This window comes from Poecilia reticulata, chromosome 3, assembly GCF_904066995.2.
Source record: "Poecilia reticulata chromosome 3, P_reticulata-male-v2, whole genome shotgun sequence".
NCBI classification, from domain to species: domain Eukaryota; kingdom Metazoa; phylum Chordata; class Actinopteri; order Cyprinodontiformes; family Poeciliidae; genus Poecilia; species Poecilia reticulata.
Window position 1 is genome coordinate 8,464,465 of NC_088832.1, and position 19,946 is coordinate 8,484,410.

At 36.4% G+C, this 19,946-nt stretch overlaps 1 long non-coding RNA gene across 1 annotated transcript; it reads right to left on the minus strand.

Moving 5' to 3' along the window:
• Positions 1–4,834: 4,834 nt before the first annotated feature.
• On the minus strand, positions 4,835–6,625 carry LOC145550993 (uncharacterized). Its single transcript, XR_014086756.1, has 3 exons — positions 6,015–6,625; positions 5,422–5,536; positions 4,835–5,327 (listed from the first exon to the last, which is right to left on the minus strand). It is a non-coding gene; the product is annotated as an uncharacterized LOC145550993 (long non-coding RNA).
• Between the last annotated feature and the right edge of the window lie 13,321 nt (positions 6,626–19,946).

The window sequence follows — 19,946 nt, forward strand, 5'->3', positions numbered from 1 at the left end:
CACACCATCCCCAACATGAGACAACAAAAACATGGTGGTTTCACATCTCGTATCACTTTTCTATTCTCCAGCCTGGTAATCTGAGGTGGCCACAGTACCCAAAAGACTAGCACTACACGAGAAATGACTCAAGTAATTTAAGTTTTGAGTAGTTCATCACATCATCTGATTTAATATTTCAGAAAAATATCATCAGACAGAAAAATGTTGGTTATGTCCACATACTGGAACTTCAAAGGTTACTATGAAAAAGAAACACAAATAAATAGCATGATTACATTCAAGAAGAATCAACTTTTTTTCCCCCAAATATCTATATTTTTAAATGCACAACTAACAATTAAAGCAAGCTGAAAAAAAAAAAAAAAAAAAATATATATATATATATATATATATATATATATATATATATATATATGCGGAGCTGGACTTATAAAAATATTTTGTGTGGTTTATGATAATACATTATGGAAGATAAAGTCTGAAACATGACCTGAAAAAAAAAAAAAAAAAAAAAAAAAAAAAATATATATATATATATATATATATATATATATATACACACACACACCACTAGATGTCGCCATCGTCCTATCTACATCCCTTTGCCCTGCAATATAAAAGCTTATAGAACAGCTGGGTTAATATTACAGCTAAGATGAAGTCTAACTGTTGTTTTCTTAGATTCACCGTCTCTAATTCTTTATAATTATAATATGTATGTCATAAAATGTATCCAAATTCAGTAAGTACACACATCGTGTCTTTGGGACATTCATCATTGTTTGTTCTTTTCATCCCAGATTTCCTCAGAACCCAATTTAACCCAATTTAAAAGAAATTGGGAATGTGTCAGGAAACCAATTAAAAATAATCTCTCTTTGATTCCCTCGTGCTATCTCCTAAAATCATTTCTGATCAACTACAATGGTCTGATATTTGTTCAGACTTAGGCTGGGACCTGGATGATGGTTACAAACACTGAAGGGTTAACTAGGGCGCATTTATACCACTCATCCTGAACATGCAATTCAAATCAGTTTGGACTAAAGAAAGCAAAAATAATTTCAAAAATATGCTAAATTTAGCAGAATGTCTGTACATACTGGTTACCATGTCAGAAAATGTGAAATATGTTTTTAAGAAATCATAAATGATATATTTTTTGTCTATTCTCTGGAAGATTTTCTAAAAAATAAATCAAATGTACCACAAGGCCCCTGTTAGTCTCTTCACAAATGCTCTTAATGTTCCAGATGAAGGAATGTTTATAAAATTACTATATAAAAAACAAAACTATTATAATTTTCCGGTTTTGACAACTGCTACATATGCTGTACCAACTAGGTACATAGTAGGTATGACGTTTCATTAGAACAATGATTACAATGTATTCTATGTGTCAATCAAAATTATATCTCCACAGTTTACTATAAGTTTCCTCATTTTTATTTGTCAAGCCAGGAAAAAGGTGATTTCAACTCATTTGAAAAAACAGGGTTATATATTAAAAGTTAAGAGTGTCACTTCTTGGCAGGGGGAAACCAGGTTGAAGTGGTTAAAGACTCCCATACATATTAGTGAGGGCATAAATCATTGTCAGTCCATTTTTTTCCTCCTTAATTGAATGGCAACCCGTGCAAAGATGTCTCCAACCTCTAGCCTTCTGGCATCTGCTATAGATTCCAGTCCCATCATGCTGAAAACAACTTTCTGCAGACAGTTTCCTTGAAGTAGCTGTCACAACCTTCCACTTTGAGAAGAAAAGACAGCAGAAACTTGCTCAGGAATTTATACAACAGTGCACAAGGTCCAGGTTAAATGGCCAGTGCAGCATAAAGGCAGCATATATATATAAAAAAACACACACATAAACCTTCTCTAGTTCAGTCAGTTTTCATCTTTATCTGTTTTTACAAATAGATCATAAGAGAAGGCACAAAAAAGGGCAACATTCTGCCATCAGCGGTAAAATTATGACCACGGGAAAGAAAATAATGGATTATTCATTCACCATTGCACGTTATTGGGTGACATACATACATTTTGTCATCAGAACTGATGTTTGAATATCTCCCAACACTGGAGCTCTTGTGGAGGGTTCCCATTGGTCAGTGTCAAAAGCGGATGATGGTGAACCAGCAACAAGGTAATGGCCGATATTTCCCGCTGCGTTTGGGGAGTGAAAGCTGACAATGTGTGGTCCAATTCAACAAACAAGCTATTATAGCTCAAACTGCTGAACAAGTCAACGCTGAGTCCAGTAGAAAGGTTTCATAATACACAGAATACTGAGATGCGAGTATGTATCCTGCGTGTCTCTGCGTTTCCCTGTGATTAAATGATGAAACATGCTTCTACCCACTGACTGCTGCAGCTAGGTGGCACCATCAGGTGATCCTGTGAGTATTAAGCGGGCATGGAAAATCGATGGATGGTTTTTGAAATGGTTTGTATGTTACAAACCAGTCAAAGTGACCCCTGTTTGCCTTCGAAAGTGTCAGCAATGTTCATATGAACCTCAGAGCTGGAACATAAATCAATGGATGGAGGTGGCCTGCTCTGATGAACTACCTCATCACATGAATGGCCGGACAAGTGTGGGAAACCCATCACATCGGGACAAAACATTGGAAGAAGACTGAGGCACTGAGGTTTTTGGACAGTTTTCTGCTGGGAAAGCTCGGGTTCTGCCACCTGTGAGGCTCTTACTTTGACGTATCCGCAAATATTGTTGCCGACCGTGTACCCTTTTTCATGTGGCATCAGTTGGATGACAAGTTCGATCCATGAAGATCCTCGCAACCACCAAGACTTAAAGGATATTTGTGTCAGATGCTCAAAATCAAATCAAATTTTATTTGTATAGCACATTTCAGCAGCAAGGCATTTCAAAGTGCTTTACATAATTAAAATAAAAACAACATGTGTCAGTGAATAAACAGCTAGAAAGACAAAGAGAATAAAAAAAATGGTTAAAGATAAAAACATTGAAACCCGCACCCCTTGTAGGACTTCAGTTAAACGTCTCACACCTCAGAGTTTTAGTTAAGATGTCATTTAACTAGGATTCTCACACCCCTAGATATAGATTCGTTTAACTGGGACGTCTTCCGGGGGCGCTTTACATAGACAGTGTGAAAGAGAAATAAAAAGAAGTTAATAACTAGATGAAAAGTAAAGATAAAAACATTAAAAACATCAAAGACATCAAAACCTGCACTCTAAACATAATTTAGCCATAAGCAACTCTAAACAGGTGCGTTTTAAGTTGAGATTTAAAGGCACCCACTGTTTCATCTGTTTTACAGTTTTCTGGAAGTTTGTTCCAAATTTGTGGTGCATAGAAGCTGAATGCTGCTTCTCCTCGTTTGGTTCTAGTTCTGGAGATGCAGAGCAGACCAGGACCAGAACCAGAAGATCTGAGGGGTTCTAGACGGTTGGTACAACAATAACAGATCTTTAATGTTTTGTGGTGCTAAACCGTTCAGTGACTTATAAGCTAACAGTATTTTAAAGTCTATTCTTAGGACTTAGTCGATTTAGTCGAGTCTGTGCCTCGGTGCGTCAGGGCGGTTACCACAGCAAGTCAAGATCCAACATACTGTTAGGCATGTGGTCATTGAACTAGTCATTTTTATAAATGTCGATGCTTTAAAAAGATGTTCTGAGTGATGCTAGTAAATACCACAAACATCCTGGGTTTACCTAATGGTGATATTCACACACTTAGTGGGTAGAAAGTATCTCTAGTCCCTAAACTCTCATTCCTTGTTTTCTTTTACCTTTCATGTTGACTCGTAGCTCTGCCGGTACGTTGTTTATGCATCATTAAGCCCGAGTTTCACAGGACGTATTTACTGTGTTTACAGCAACTGTAACAGCGACTGATTGCAGTAGACCTTTCTAGTATGATTGCAACGAAGAGTGAAATCCCTCACCCTGGGATACCATTTGAAAATAATTTGACAAGTAAACACAAGTCATTTATTCCTCTGGGCTGTTGGAAGATTATTATTTTTTTGGTCACAGCCACAGCTACTGAATTGATAGCATAAGTCTTTCACAGTTTCTTTCCTAATTTCCCCCCACCTTCTGCACTGCAAAAAGTCCCCTTTCAAAAACAAGAAAAAAAAGTACAAAAATAAGGTACAATTTTCTTAAAATAAGAAAAATTATCTGCCAACAGAACAAGAAAATTTATCTTGTCAAGATTTTCTAAAACAAGAAAAAATATCTAACCAAGATAAACCTACAATATCTTAAAATTAGTGTATTTTTACTTAAAACAAGCCAATTTTACTTATACGAGTAAGATATATTATCTTATTTTAAGAAAAATTATCTGAAGTAAAGAAAATGTTACTCGACACTGAATTTCTTGAAATAGCGTAATATTTTCTTATTTGAAGAAAAATGTTCTATGTATTAAGAAAATAAATCTCATATATTCTATTTGTATTAGTAAAATTGGCTTGTTTTAAGTACAAATACACTAATTTTAAGATATTGTAGGTTTATCTTGGTTAGATATTTTTTCTTGTTTTAGAAAATCTTGACGAGATAAATTTTCTTGTTCTGTTGGCAGATAATTTTCTTATTTTAAGAAAATTATACCCTATTTTTGTACTTTTTTTTTCTTGTTTTTGAAAGGGGACTTTTTGCAGTGTATACCTAAATCTAGTTTATTTTTATTGTTGCATAGGATTAAAATATATATTTTATCATAGCTTTACTCAAGGTTCTTATGCCAAGACAAAAATCCAAAAATTGATCCTGTGAATACTGGAACAAGAGATGTTATTGGCTTGCTGAAATGAAGACATGAGTTCAATTACTTTTAACATATTTATTACGTTTAAGTTTCACATAAGCACAATAAAACATGACTACTGGTCAGAATAAAGTCTGGATGGGCATCTGATTCTGAAACAATCCTGTAAAATGACAGAACAATGAAGATCTGACACATCTGCCGCACTCATAAAATGCCCTAAGAGTCAAGCAAACCAAATTGTCCAAAGCAAAAAAAATCTTGGGATTAGATGTCAACAATAGGAGCTTCCTCCGCAATGAACTTCTTCCAATAAGCCATAGCCTTTTATATGTGGAAGTCTTGCCTCAGTTACAGACGCCGTTCTCAAGACATCTGTCAGCAGCACAGAGAGGAGTGGCCCCAGACACACGGATGCTGAAAGGTGTAGTAGCTGTGATGTCCTCCTTTCAGAAGATCAGGGCAGGCATGGTTCCAATGGCCAGTACAAAGTTGGTTTCACGATCACCACAGAGCTGAAAAGTGGTCTTGTTTGAAGTTGTTGGGTCATCTGCTAATTGGAGCACAGACAGAAAAACAGTCACAAAACAAACCACGTTTTAGGGTCTAATCAGTGTCATGATGAATCAGTATCATAAATTTCTTACCTTGAGAATGTGAAGGATGCCGTCACTTGCATTTCCCAAAGTTTCTTGTAGATGGTGCAATACGTGATTGGAGATATGTCTGGCATAGGCTTCACCATGGCAACAGTTTGGTTTACTTAAAAAATAAAACAAGTCTTATTTTAGTTCATGTGCTCAATTACAATATTACATGAATTCAAGATGGCAAGAAAGTTATTTTAATTAAATCAAACAAGGACTACTTAAATTCACTAATTAAAAATAGTGTTTAAAATATCCTGGTAACAGTGTGGAATATCTAACCTTGTAGACTCATTGCATTTAAGTTTTTTAATTACAGCACATAAAACGCCCTCAAAGTTAGTGAAATACTAGGCGGAATTGCCCTTTAACCATTTCTCGAATGAGAAGCCACCTTAGCTATGTTAAAAAACGGAAGCTACCATGAACCCGTGTCGATATTATTTTTAAGCCACAGCTATTGTGGTTAATAACTGTTCAAAGCTCATATTCACAAGAGCGGCTCTTTAACCGCGGATGAAAATTGGCATTTCACGACATGCTAACTAGCTTCAGTTAGCTTATCTTAGAAAGACAGACAACTTTAAACTTACCTCTGAGTACAGCAGCTGTAGGGTCTATACACGTAAAAAAGTCCTCCATCTTCATGCATGTCCAACCGAGATTAGAAAATTTGCCAAAAGAAAATCTTATAAAAGTACAGTAGATAAAAGCTTAGTTAGGCTGTTACAACTGAATTAACCGTTAATCAGGGCAGTTAAATGATCTCTGGCGTTGCCGTTAGTGATGTGCGGATTGATACTGAAATATCGATTCTTCCGATACCAGAACTTAATTCTTTAAAATCTATTGTCAGATCCAAGGATCAATACTTTCAACACTTTAGTAATTTGAGATAATGTAGATTAACAAGAGCAAGTTAGAAAGTAACAAAATTATTGAGATCTTGCCTAAATGAAACGTTGTTAATGGGAACTACTTTTTCTTCCGCTTGGTAAGTATGTAAGGTGTAAGGACGTAATGCCCATGCGCAGCGTGCTGCTGACGCTCACTCACTCAGAAATGAACATGTTGACAGATTATAAAAAAAGTGACATGGAGCTATTTCAGCTGTCATCTTATAGTAGTTTTAATAATTAAACAATGATGTACACTGCTAAAAAAAAATAAAGGGAACACTTAGACACTTAAGTGAACACTTAAGTGTTCCCTTTATTTTTTTGAGCAGTCTATTTAGTAGGGTTATTACTTTAGTAATTTTCTTTTTTTTAGTTTGCAACTCCATTTTCACATGTTTTGTATATTTCTGCTGAGTTAAAATAGCTTATAGTAAACAAGATTGTTGTCTCAATATACTTCTGAGTTTAAAATGAGTGCATCAGAGTACATTGTGTTCTTTTTATGAAGCCAAGATATGGATTACATTTATTTTTTATTTAATTAAGAAACAAACTCACTGTCTTTGCACAAAGTATGGGATCTGTATTGCCAATACCAGCTTAAATTTTACTCGGTATTGGATCGGAAAGAAAATCTGTTGTATCGAACATTAATACTATCTCACTAACATTTTGGGCGCTTTCCCATTTGGATTGTATGATGTCATAATTAAATCAAACAAGGACTACTTGTTATTGTTAGTTTGAACAATAAAATATTAGTAACTTATAAAGTAAGAATTTGAAATATAAACCAAAAGTTAAAATATTTATCATGACATTGAGCTAATCAATATTGTTGATTCTAATCTCATTGTGTGGAATACCAGCCATTTCAAATCACACATCAATAGAAATTTCATGACATGTCAGTAAGAGGTCCCACATCTTGCATCAAGAAGATCAGATTAAGGTCCACAGCAGACGGAAACATGCCAAGAATTATCTTGATATATAAACTGATATTGTCTCTGAAATTGTTGTGTTAAATGTCAACCGTTTAAATATTAAATTATAATTTCCAGTACACTCTGCCAACTTATACAAGAATATAAGTTCATGTTTTTTTTGTTTTTTTTTTCATTGACAATAACACAAAGGATTCCATTTGGACATAGTCTGTTTTAATTATCTGAAGACATTTCATTAAGTATGTGATTTCGCTTTCTGTGCTTGAAATAAGAAATTTTTACTTATATAAAAAAAGTTCTAGACTTGAAGTTTGATAGGTAAATATTGATATTCTAGATTCTAGCACATATTTACTCATAATAAGTAATATTTTCTTAATATTAAGCTTTTATATCTTACTGAGATAATTAAGTACAAAAACACTTAAAATAAGAAAAATATTCTAACATAAATCCCTCTTGGTGAGAAAAATTATCTTGTCAGAAAGAAAACAAGAAAAATCTCCTTAATTTAAGATATTTAATCTTACTAAGATTTTAGTTTTTGCAGTGTGTGAGTTTAATTACAGACGCAGTGCCTTCTGCGCAAGGGTCGGACACAGGTGTAAGTCATCAAACTACCTCCTACTGAAATATCTGTCTGGAAAAACCACATGGTGACAAATATTTGCAATGCAAATACGCATTTGGACACCTGGGTGAAAGTCTTGAGAAGTACAAGGAAAAAAAGTAGAACCTATATCAACTGTACAGTTTTATGTAACCACGATAATTCTTTTAATTTCCCCCGTAATTGCCTGAGATGCGAGTATGTATCCTGCGTGTTTCTGCCCTGGTTGTCTTTATTTATAAAACCCAAAAAGCAGAAAAAGAAAAGCTTGGTGTGGAAAAACTAGATAGTCTGTAGACCTGAACATCCCTTGTAGGAGCAATACCTTCTACTTGTTGTCAATATGACTTAATTCATCTCTCATTGTTCTGGAGGAATTTTGGCTCAACCCTCTGCTTACGATATTGCTTCAGTCATTAAGCATTAAGTGTTTGAGGGAGTTTTGGACAGTCCTTGTTAAATAAGAGTTATGTGGTGCAATATTGACATTTTTGCCACTTGTGCCACAAATTCCCCTTGTTAACTCATCAGTTTTGTTCCAAGTTCATTTACAGTAATGACTGCCTTTTGCTCTCAGAGGATTTTCTTTTGGCATCAGTTGATGTCTTTCTTGTCTTATGTACAATACTGTTAGCCCTTATAATTGCTCGTTGATTGGTTATAAAACCAAACGGACCGTTAGACTGGTAACCATGGTTTCATGAATATAGGTCAACACACCAAGTGCTGAGGTTACTCGGAAGGCCCCAAAGGTCCCCAGATGGCTAAAATGAAGAACTACCAGATGCCCACTTGTATTAATAGGCTTTGATTGTATCCGTCCACAGGGATCAGTTAGTGTGCTATTCCAGCTCCTAGAACAGCTTATCCTCTGAGAAGCTGGCCCGTTCAGACCCACGTTGACCCTCATTCCTAGAACCATGGTTAGTGTTGAGAATAAATCATTCTGTTTTTCTTCTATCTCTTTAGCTAAAAGAGATAGCTAAAGCTAAAGGAAATGACATGTTAGGAAATGCAAATGAAAGCTAGAGTTATAGGATATGACACGCTAGGGAACGCCCTCTTTAGGGCGTAGCTTAGACAGAGGCTAACAAAGAAAGTTACCAAGTGTTGCTTGTTGCCATTTTGTCCTGCTAGCTCGGTAGCATAAGAAATGGACCAGCTGTATTTTGGTATTAATAAATGGAATTTATGAATTCAACTCACTGACTCTTCTTCTTTATGCATCAAGAACTTAGCATGGAGAACGGATACTTCTCCACATACCTGTTAAATCAGTCTGCTATGTTGTATGTCTTGGTTTTACAGGCTTCACTCTCTCTCTCCCTCCCTGACCTGTTTGGTTTGTAATTGCCCCACATCAATGAATTTCTGCCATTAGAGCCTCAAATATGATCTGTCTGGTCTTCTTTGCTCTCTCTCAAATAATCCTCTTAGGATCTCTTCTTACTTCCCCTCATCTATCACTGCTGACATTATGTTCACTGTGTTGAGTTTGGATTCCTTTTCCTGCAATGCTGCAAGGATGATATCAAGCATAAGATTAAGTCATCTCAGTTTTCTTGTCATGATTCTGGCTAATGCACATGTTTGTCAATGTGTGAAGTTGCTTGTGGGCATGGCCAGCACCTTCAACCTCTCACACACCTGGCTGCAATTCTCCCATCAAGATCTCTGGGCATCGAGGGAACTTAGACAACCACTCTTCACCTAATGATCAACTTTTTGTGGTTGAGTCAAACTCTTCAGTGGTATTTTTGTATTGTTGGTGGGTTTTTTTAATCATTTCCTATATGATTAGTTTGATTCCCTCGTGCTATCTCCTGAGTTACTTGCCAATCTCGAGCTAGCTTAAATTCGTGAGAGAACTTATCCAGAAAACCTACCTTGTTCTCCCTTGATAGCTCTGCTGTCTGCCCGCTGTCCAACACTCATCTTCTCCCCTTGGAGAAGAAAAAAAAATCTGTCCTTCTCTCAATACCTCACAAGACCAACAGGATCCGTGTCTCCTTCTCCAGAGTAAAGCCCCTTGTGAGGAACAGTAAGCCTGATATCTTTTGGAAACATTTGCTTTAAACCTATAACTCCGTGGACTCCGCTAAAGACAGGCCTGTGGATTCAGCTGCACATTATTGCATATTCCACTGTTTTAATCTTGGGTCCCTAATCTCGTTTCATTTCTGCATGTGGGTCAGGAAACTTAATATGGATGTGACATTCCTTCTTCCTAACGAGTTCTTCATTTCAGCTTCCACTCCACCCTCTTCATTACAGAAATGATGTTATTGTTCGAGTCGCTTTATAAATATACTGGTGAAAAAGATGAACCGGACCTCTGTTTTCATGGCTTTGATGTCAGTTTTTGTATTTTTGATAACACTCAGAATAATTGGATCAGTTCAGAGGAATAACTCAGCAGCATTAATTAGAATAATAATAAAAAAAAGGTTTTATTGGATATGAAAAGGTACAATTTTTTTATTTCTTGACACTAGTGTCCTTCATTGAATACTAAGTGGACAGGATATAAGAAGGACAGAGAGGGGGAAAGACATGCAGCAAATGGCCCAAGACCAGGAATTGAGCCCAGGACAATTGCATCGTGGGCTATGGCTTCTGCACATCATGCTAATGCTCTACCTGGTGAGCCACCCAGCATCCTAAAGATATTACATTTGTTTTGGACTGAAACGCAGCACCCATTTTCGCAGTAAAGCCTAATGGATTTCTTTACTGCCTTAGTTACTGCTCTCCCTTAGTCGTTTATCTTTTACCTTATAACATGTTCTACCTTCACGGTCATCGTACCAAAGCAGAGTACGCACCCTAGTGTTTCAGTAGGTGGAGAACCCTGGACTTTGTGAGGTCAGACAGGCCCTATAGGATCTGAGCATTTATAAGTGAACAAGCAAAACTTGTATTTGAGTGAAACATTTCTGTCCTTTCATTCAAACTAGATATAAATGCGAAGGAAAAAGATTTTGCAACTGTCGATTCCTACATGCACACACTGTGTGGCAGTGTGTGCATGTATGTCTGCTGTCGGCTCCCCGTATAGCCCAAATAACCAATATACGGTGCTCATTCCTGGAAAACTCATTAACCACAGATCCCTGGTGGTGTCCTCTATCCCACTAACAAGCCCATTTCCTGACAGCCACCCTCCCCCTGTGGCAACCAATCTGTTTGTCTTATTTGGTAACAATATAGGCCTGTCTAGCCTTTTCTTTGAGACACAACCCGTCTTGTTTTTTCACACCTTTTGACAAACCATTTAATATCAGTTATGTAATACTAAATCTGACATGAACTGCAAATGTATGGGCACAGCGTGAGTCTCACCCACTCCCAAACAAAAACTTGCAGTGAAACTAATCTTCCCCAGACTCTCCATATGCTCCTTATTCTCCCACCAAATGCCGTCAGAGTAGCATTGCAGTTTTTCCCGCAATGATATGATGCCCCAGTTAAGGTCATGGAGATAATAAAGTTTTAATCTAATTCTTATCTGATTTAACAGAGCTAATGTAATATCACATAATATAATCACAGCATGGCAGTGACATAGACCTGGCCTTCAAATTTCTCTCCAAATGCAATAGAAACTACATTCAGATGGGGCTTCAGCGATATAAACACAGCACATGCCATCTTCTTTAGACAAGAGGGCGAAAGGGACAAGTACATAATCGGTATATAAAGCTGCAGATTTTATTTGATGTAACATACCAGTTCTACTTCAAAGTTGTTTTTCATATTAAGACCACAGTTACTTTATAGCTAGCTGTATTTTCTCTCCTTCATTAAATATTTCAAGTCCTTCTGGACACGTCTTGACAAGGCTGTATGTCAAAGTCCTCTGTCTACAAATGCCAAGGCCTCTGGTGTTGAGATGCATCACATTCCCAACACTACAAAAATAATTTATCATGGTCTATGTTGATATTAGTGCTGTGTGTTTTTTTTTTTAACATATATTGGATGATGGTTGGTTTGGAATCCTTTTGAGAACTATGCTTTATCAGTTCTAGGAAGGAAACCATCTTTGCCAACAAAGTAGTTATTAAAGATACAAATATTTATAATATGCTTATTTGTTTCATAGATGTGAACAAATATTGCAACCCTATATAAAACTTATACCTTATTTAAGACAGGAGTGCAACAGAGGTAATAAAATCCATAGGATAAACTTCACAGATGGTGTCAGTGTGTTTTTAGATGTTAGTTTTCATTTCCTGTTCCAGAGTTTAGCTTTAGTTTGGTAATCAATATATTAATCATGATTTGATAAGATAAAGTGAACTTTATTGACTCAAGAAGTTTGTCTTGGGCTGCTGCATCATCCAAAAAACATTATATTCACACATTAAACCACTTCTTTTACAAACTCATTATAAGAGAAATCCATACAAAAGAAGCATGTCAGTAAAGTTTACAATCCTAGACACTCTGGCCACTGTTACATTACATCATTAAAATGTATAAAACTACCTTTTAATGACATCATGTAACAGAACCCGAGGAAGAAATAAAGTTCTGGTCCCGCTTTCTGCGGCAGAAACAGCCAAACAACAGAGAATTCATGATTTGCATTTAAATAAAATCTAAACCAAACATTTAATTGATATCTATTGACTTACCTTTTCATAAACTAGTGAAGAACAAAGAAAAACATATTTGAGAAAACATTATTGTATTTTTCTAAATAACCAATTTATGGATAAAGATTGATGTATTATTTAAAGATTGATCAAAAGACCCAGTATATATGGAGAATGAAGAATTTTAATACATTGACATGCTTTAAAAAATACTTCAGAAGTTATTTATTGTAATTTGGCACTTGTCACTCTTCATTAGGGGCAGGACATACTGGAGCAGCAGTTGATTTTCTGTATCAAAATATAGGACTGAAGAAAATTCTCTCTCTCTCTCTCTCTCTCTCTCTCTCTCTCTCTATATATATATATATATATGCGTTTTATTAGAGGTTGAGGTTTTTGTACAGTTTATGAGCTTCAGGCGCATGCGCCGTATACAGAATAGACATGGAGCCGCTTGGACGCGATATGAAACCAGTGTCCTGATATTCATCAACCCTGGTTCATTAAAAACAAAAAAACAAAATAAAACAAAAAGTTTATTGTCTCCCAAGACGCCTAATCCGCGAGGACGTCCGGCTTAGTTGACTAAAAACGTTTGCAGATCCACCTGAAATTATCTCTGAGTAGTAATCGCTGCGTTTGTTTTTTAGGTAAGTTACTGCTTCACAAAAGTAGGATGCTCAGAACTGTGTTGAGCCAGGTTTAAGTAATCCAGGAGAATGCGCATCCACAGATTTCTTCAGCACATCAATGAGACCAATCACAGATTGCGTACGCCATACCTCACACCAAACGAACAACATCTTTAGATGGAGGATTATAAGGAATTTAATTGTGGAAATGACTTACTAATAACTTAAAAGGCATAAGACAGGGGTGCACAAGTCCAGTCCTCAAGAGCTACCGTCCTGCAACTTTCAGACGCTTCCCTGCGTCTCCAGAGTAAAGCCCCTTGTGAGGAACAGTAAGCCTGATATCTTTTGGAAACATTTGCTTTAAACCTATAACTCCGTGGACTCCGCTAAAGACAGGCCTGTGGATTCAGCTGCACATTATTGCATATTCCACTGTTTCATTGGATCATTTCATTGATCCAATGAAATGAGCCTTTCATTGGATCAAATGAAAGGCTCATTACCAGGCTTGTTTAGAGCTGATTCCGGTCTGTTGGAGTAAGGATATTTCTAAAAGTTGCAGGATGGTAGCTCTCGAGGACCGGACTTGAGCACCCCTGGCATAAGACCTAGGTCATCTTTAATTAGTTTTACCTATGGTTAACTTCCTGTTTGAGTTGCGATGCTTTTGTTTTGAAGGGGGTGATTTCTTGTTTAGCTGTTAGCGCAAAGGCAGCTTAACAGCAATCAAAAGACGGAAGATAAATTGTAACGGTTTATAAAATGTCTTATTAGCAGCCCCATTGATGATGTTTATGATGTAAATAAGTACTTGTTTTAAATGTTGCGTGATCTAAGATGTGCATTTGTTTAATTATATGCTAAAACTAAAGTTAATTTACGTCGTGAACGTTAGTTAAGCTAAAAATTAATCAAGTATGCTGCAATTAATGTGACTTGACTTACCGTAATTACTGGAGAGGTGCCGATCAGGTTTTTTCCTGGCGATACCGATCACCCATGAGGGCCGATCACAATTATTATTATTATTATTATTATTATTATTATTATTATTATTATTATTATTATTATTATTATTATTTATCATAAACACTACCGGTTACATTATGTGGAAAAAGGAACCATGAATTCATCTTAATTTAGACAAAAACTTGTTTTTAATAACTTTTTTCAAGAAGAAAACTAAACAAAACAGGCATTGTGCAAATTGTACTGCTATCGGTAATATATCTTTTACAGGCTGATAACATATGAAGGCTCTGAAGAGGCTAAATAATGCAAAGAGCCAAAAATAAAACCTCTCAACATTGCCAAAAGATTCAAGTATAAAACTTAACATTCAAAGGCAAATACAGGTTCCATTACAATAAACGATCCTGAGTTACTGAATGAAAACTTCCTGATAGCATGGCGGCTAGCTGATTACTGCTATTTCTGAGTGGCTGTTTCTGACTGTGCGGAGCAATTATGCAGAACAGGGAGGAGATCGATTATTTTCTTTAGAGATTATCTGTCTCATGTTAGGACAGCGAAAGTTTTAATATGTAAAATGTATTTTTTAAAGTTAGATGCTGCAGCTTTAAGCAGAGGTTCGGTGTGAGAGTCACTACCAGGTGGTACAGAAGCGGCGCCCCATCTGAAATATTACTACCTGTAGCGCGTAGCAGCGGTTCAACAGTGTGAGCAGAACCAGCGTCTTACATCGCAGCTCGAAGACTTAAATAATTTTGCGGGTTATTTGTTTAGCTTTCTGACCGTCATGCTAATCCGGGTGAGTTTTTGTAGCTGTGCGCTGCTTTACCTGCCATCTGATCCTCCATGTCTTTTTACTGCAGTGAGCCTCGATGTAGCCAAACTCCGTCAAGTATGGCATTGTTTTTATGTTGTATTAGCTTTGTCGTGTTGATGCATTTTGACGTGCTTCAATTTTCCGCCGCAACACGCAAACTTCCCTATTCACTCAGTGCGTTATAGTTCCACATCGCTTAGGATTTGTTGCTGCGCGTTTGCGCAGTGTGAAGGAAAGAGGAGACCAGCTGCACAGACAGGCTGCGAAATGAGATGCAGGTGATCGGTATCGTCAACAAGAGCCAATGATCACCGATCATTCACTTTTTCACAAAAATCGGCCGATTAGGATCGGTGACCGATCGATCAGCCACCTCTAGTAATTACAAATTACATATAAGGCATCAGACTTAGCAAAGCCTGGCTGTTAGCCTGGTCTGGAGCAGGCTAGCTTCACAGAATAAATCGCCATGGTAACTTATGTGTTTTGTCTTTTGTGATTTAATTAAGCCCGGCTTAATCCACTATCCTGGGTTTGTGAAATAGTCCTCTGGAAACCTTACTCTTAGTTGTTTGTTTTTTCCTTGATGAAGTTATGGAAGCCATTTTGTTTGGATCTAAACAGAACAGCAGAGCAGGAACCAGTGCTTTGTTTAGCTTTTGGCCTCCCTAAAACATCTCGGGAGAAAAAAATGGCGTCTGGAACCAGCAGCAGATCGACGATGGACACTGAGGCGATCACTACAAGCACACTGAGGATTCCTTCAAACACCCTGCGAATCTGCCTAACTCATCAAAGGCTGGTTAGGTGAAGCAACTGTTCTGATGGCGCATTCAGAAGACATCTCAAAGTAAGAGCATTTGCTGGTTTTGATTCTGTTAATAAAAGCCAAAGCACTTGGCCTTTTACTGTGCTGGTTGGTTTTGATTCTCTGCTGAGAGTCGGTGAGCTGAGAAGGATTCTGCTGTGTTGAAAATCCTTGTGTCTTGGTGGGTTTTTTTGCACTGTTTGTGAAGCACCTGCTGTGATTATGTTACCTGCGGAGGTATTGATGCAACTAGCATGTTGGAATCTGAAGTTCATGGTTGAAAATGAGTTGTGATGTGAAAGAAAGACAGCACTTGTTGTCTTTTTAATCCTGGAAATGTTCTTCAGGTGAAAGAAGGCTGATTTTGTAGCTGTCTTAATGTGGCTCTGAATCCTCACGTCTGACTCCTGCACCATACCCAGATTTCGAGTTTGATCTGGTTTTCAGCTGTAATAACTGAAGCTGTGTGCTGTCTCTAGATTTTTCCTCTTTAGGTTTGTTTCTGTTTAGCTGGAGAAAGTAATGGCACATCCACAAATTTATCTGTTCTAAGCATTCTAGTTTTTGGATGACCTGGTGACATTGTACTATAGAGTTCTGTGTCATCTGTGTAGCTAATCTTATCTCCTGCCTTAACCTGAGCAGCTGGGACCACATAGATATTTGCAGAACATTCTGTGATTCAAATAATCCGAATTATGTTTTCAAGTAAGAAAGATAATTTTAGACACATAAATCATGACCTACTTAAAGCAAAGTTGTGATTTCAGTATTTTTGTTGTTCTTGCATCTATGGACTGCTGTAATATTTTGCAATACAATCACATAGTAAAACTCATTTGAATTCTTCTTTTAGGTTCTGTCTTGAGGCAAGGTCTTCTCACGAAGGCTTCAGCCTCCGTCCTTGACTTTAGATGCACCTGCTGCACACTCTGGCTTTGTTCACTCCCAAACCGTCAGTCTGATCCGTTTTTCGGTGTCAGAGATGTATCAAAGTGTTTTTTTTCTTTTCTGAATACATTGCTGGATGCTTTGAAAAATCTTTGCATGCTGTCCAGGTCTGAATCTTTGAGGTTGCCTGTCTGAGAGACGTCTCTCGTTGAAAGCCGGTCTCGTTGAAGACCGACTTTCTTCTAGCGTTTCTCTACTGTGCTGTCTAAAGGAAAGAAAAGTGAGATGAGAGGGGAAAAGAGGAAGAAGATATAAAGTGGGATGTGTACTACATTGCCTGCGACTGTGTTTGCTACAACAAGCAGAGTCTGAACCGTGATGGGAAGAGACACCTTTCTGAAACAGTAACGGTCCCCATGAATCACACAATGCCCACCTTTATTCCTCTTTCTCTCTCTCAAATCTTATTCTTGCTCTCCAGCTCCCCCTCTGGGACTGACCGCGTTGTTCGCTCTCTCGCAGCTCGTTTCCTCATGGTCACATGCACCTTGCTCTGAGCACTATGAGCAACGTGGGATGTGCGGCGGAGCAATGGACTGCATTTGTCACAGTTTTCACTTTTATACTCAGCTGATGCCACGAACTGTTTGATCTCGAGATACTTCTTTATACGTCGGGCCAAATATTTATCCAACATGTCACAGCTCCTCATTAAATATACGTCTAATAACGGTTGACACGAATTCCAAACCATGTATCAGTAGCCATCCAAGCAATCTACACATGCAAAGATGTAAAAAAAAAACTGATTTGTAAGTTAATTTGTGTCTTGATCTGCATGAAACTGGCAGCCTGTCCAAGGTGTACCTCACCTCTGACCCTTTAACTGCAAGCATAAGTAGGTAAAAACGATGGAAATAAAGTGGAATGTGTTCAACACGTAAAAAAGAAATAGAAGACATCTTTGGACAGTCAAATGAACTGAAATCATTCAGTATTTATAAAGAATCTCATTCTCTACTAATATTCTCTACCTAATGTCACCCAGCTTTCTTATGACTGATGGTCTATAAAGTTTTTCTCATTACCAATACATCCCACCAGAACAAGTTTGCAGTTACAAGCACAGAGTGCTCCTAAAACCTCCACAACTTTATTGTTGCAGCCTTGGTAGCAGGCTTTTTTTTTTCTAAACTTTTGAATATTTCATTGAGCACCATTTGGGACATAATCCAGAATGGGAAAGAACATTGTTTCACCATAAACCACCAGTGGTGGAGAAAGTACTCAAAAAATTTACTTAAGTAAAAGTACAAATACACAGACAAAAATGTACTCAAGTAAAAGTAAAACTACCACATTAGCATTTGTACTTAAGTAAAAGTAAAAAAGTACTGGCTTTTAAAAATACTTAAGTATTAAAAGTAAAAGTGCTTGCTGAATGGATTACCTAATCGCTAATATCATTAAGTGTCCCGATCATATTTAATTTTAATACATTGGAAAACAACCTGCTGAATACTATTAATCAATCATTAATCATTTTGTCTAGATTAATGTCAAGTTGTCAAAACAAAGACATTTTCAATAATGTCAACTTTGTATTAAAAGTGTCATGATTTACTGAATGACGCTTTATGACAACAGTCATAAATATTTATGAAGACTTATTCATGTCCACGACAGATGTTTATGACGGTGTCATGTCAGTCTTATTCACCCGCCTTCAGTAAAGTGTTACCGGCTGGGTTTATGTAGCATTTGATTTTAACAAAATATTTATACCTGTATTTCATAAAAATAATGGTTGACTTTCGGCATTTATTTTGAAGTATGTTGATCCTGTTTACAACTATGATTTTCATGTTCAAAAGCAATTTTTTTATGTTCCATCTTATAGTAATAACTTAACAAAACTGTTTATTTGACTTAAAAGACTAGAGTCGAGATTGCTTTACATTTAATTTATACATTGAAAATTTGTATAGTAAAATGCAATAAATTAGTTGTGATGTACAGAAGATAAACATTAGCAAGCTCAAGAATATGTTTAGCTCTTAATATATAATAGTAAAGGTTAGTTATAAAGACTAGATGACATCAATTTATGGTCTTAAATTGCAAAATAAAGTCTGCAAATTGATTGTAGAATGGTTTCATTTTTACATCACTTTGCATGAGATACTTTCAAACTAAGTGTTTTGTGTTCTACAACTACATTTTCTGTGGACTTAGAATTTAATTTTGTTTCAAAATTATGTTAATAATATATTAAATACATTAACTGTAATATATTTTACACTATAATTAACATATGGTATAGAATACAGACTTCAATGGTATTTGGAAATGTCCAAGGTTTTTTAAAAAGTTTGTGAATGCATCACAAAAAACAGAGTAAAAAGAGAGAATTTCAGTTTTGGGTTAACAAAATATTGGTAAATTTGACATAAAAAAAACCTGTTAAAATAAGGAAAATATTTTGATGGAAATTCTGAAAAAAAAAAAAAAAAAAAAATACAGAAAATGTCCTGTTAATTCTCTGCCATGATATTTTCAGTGTTTTTTACAGAATTTTCATCAGAAGTTTCCCGTAATTTAACAGTATTTTATTTCAAAGTTTTCCATGAAAAAATAGGGAAATATCCTGGTAATTTCTGCCAGTACACTTTCTTGTTTTTTATGGAATTTCAGCAGAATTTTTCCATAATTTAACAGTTTTTTCCCCAATAATTTAACATGAACAAACTGTTAAATTATGGCCCACCACCACTTCAGGTGACATTTCCCATATTCTCAAACTCAAAGCTTGACATGTATGGGGCAACGTGATAGTTCATCTACTGACTGACTACATAAACTAAAAGCTGAATCATAGATATTTTTAATAAGCGTATTTGTGAGCCTGCCTCTTTTTATTAAATTGAAATTAATTTTAGATTTTTGTATGACTTTTTCTCAGATTAACTTAGAAAACGAGTTGTTATTATTACAGGTTAGTTTTCTAAACAACAAAAAAGTAACTGCTAGGGAAGCTCAAAAATGAAAAATTGGACTGATATTGATATCCGATAGTAACACTGCTGTTATGCCAGATTAACCAAAACTTTATTTTGTCAATTTTTTTAATATGATTACTCGATTAATCGTAAGAATAATCGATAGATTACGCGATTACTAAAATATTTGTTTACAATAGCCCTAATTATATAAATAAAATAGCATTTATAGGTGGATCGGGGGGATTAATTCTCTCCTTCGCCCCCTCCTTCTACAGCCAGACCTCCTCCCCCTTCTTGCAATTTGCTGTCCGGCCGCCCCCCCACCCAGCACTCA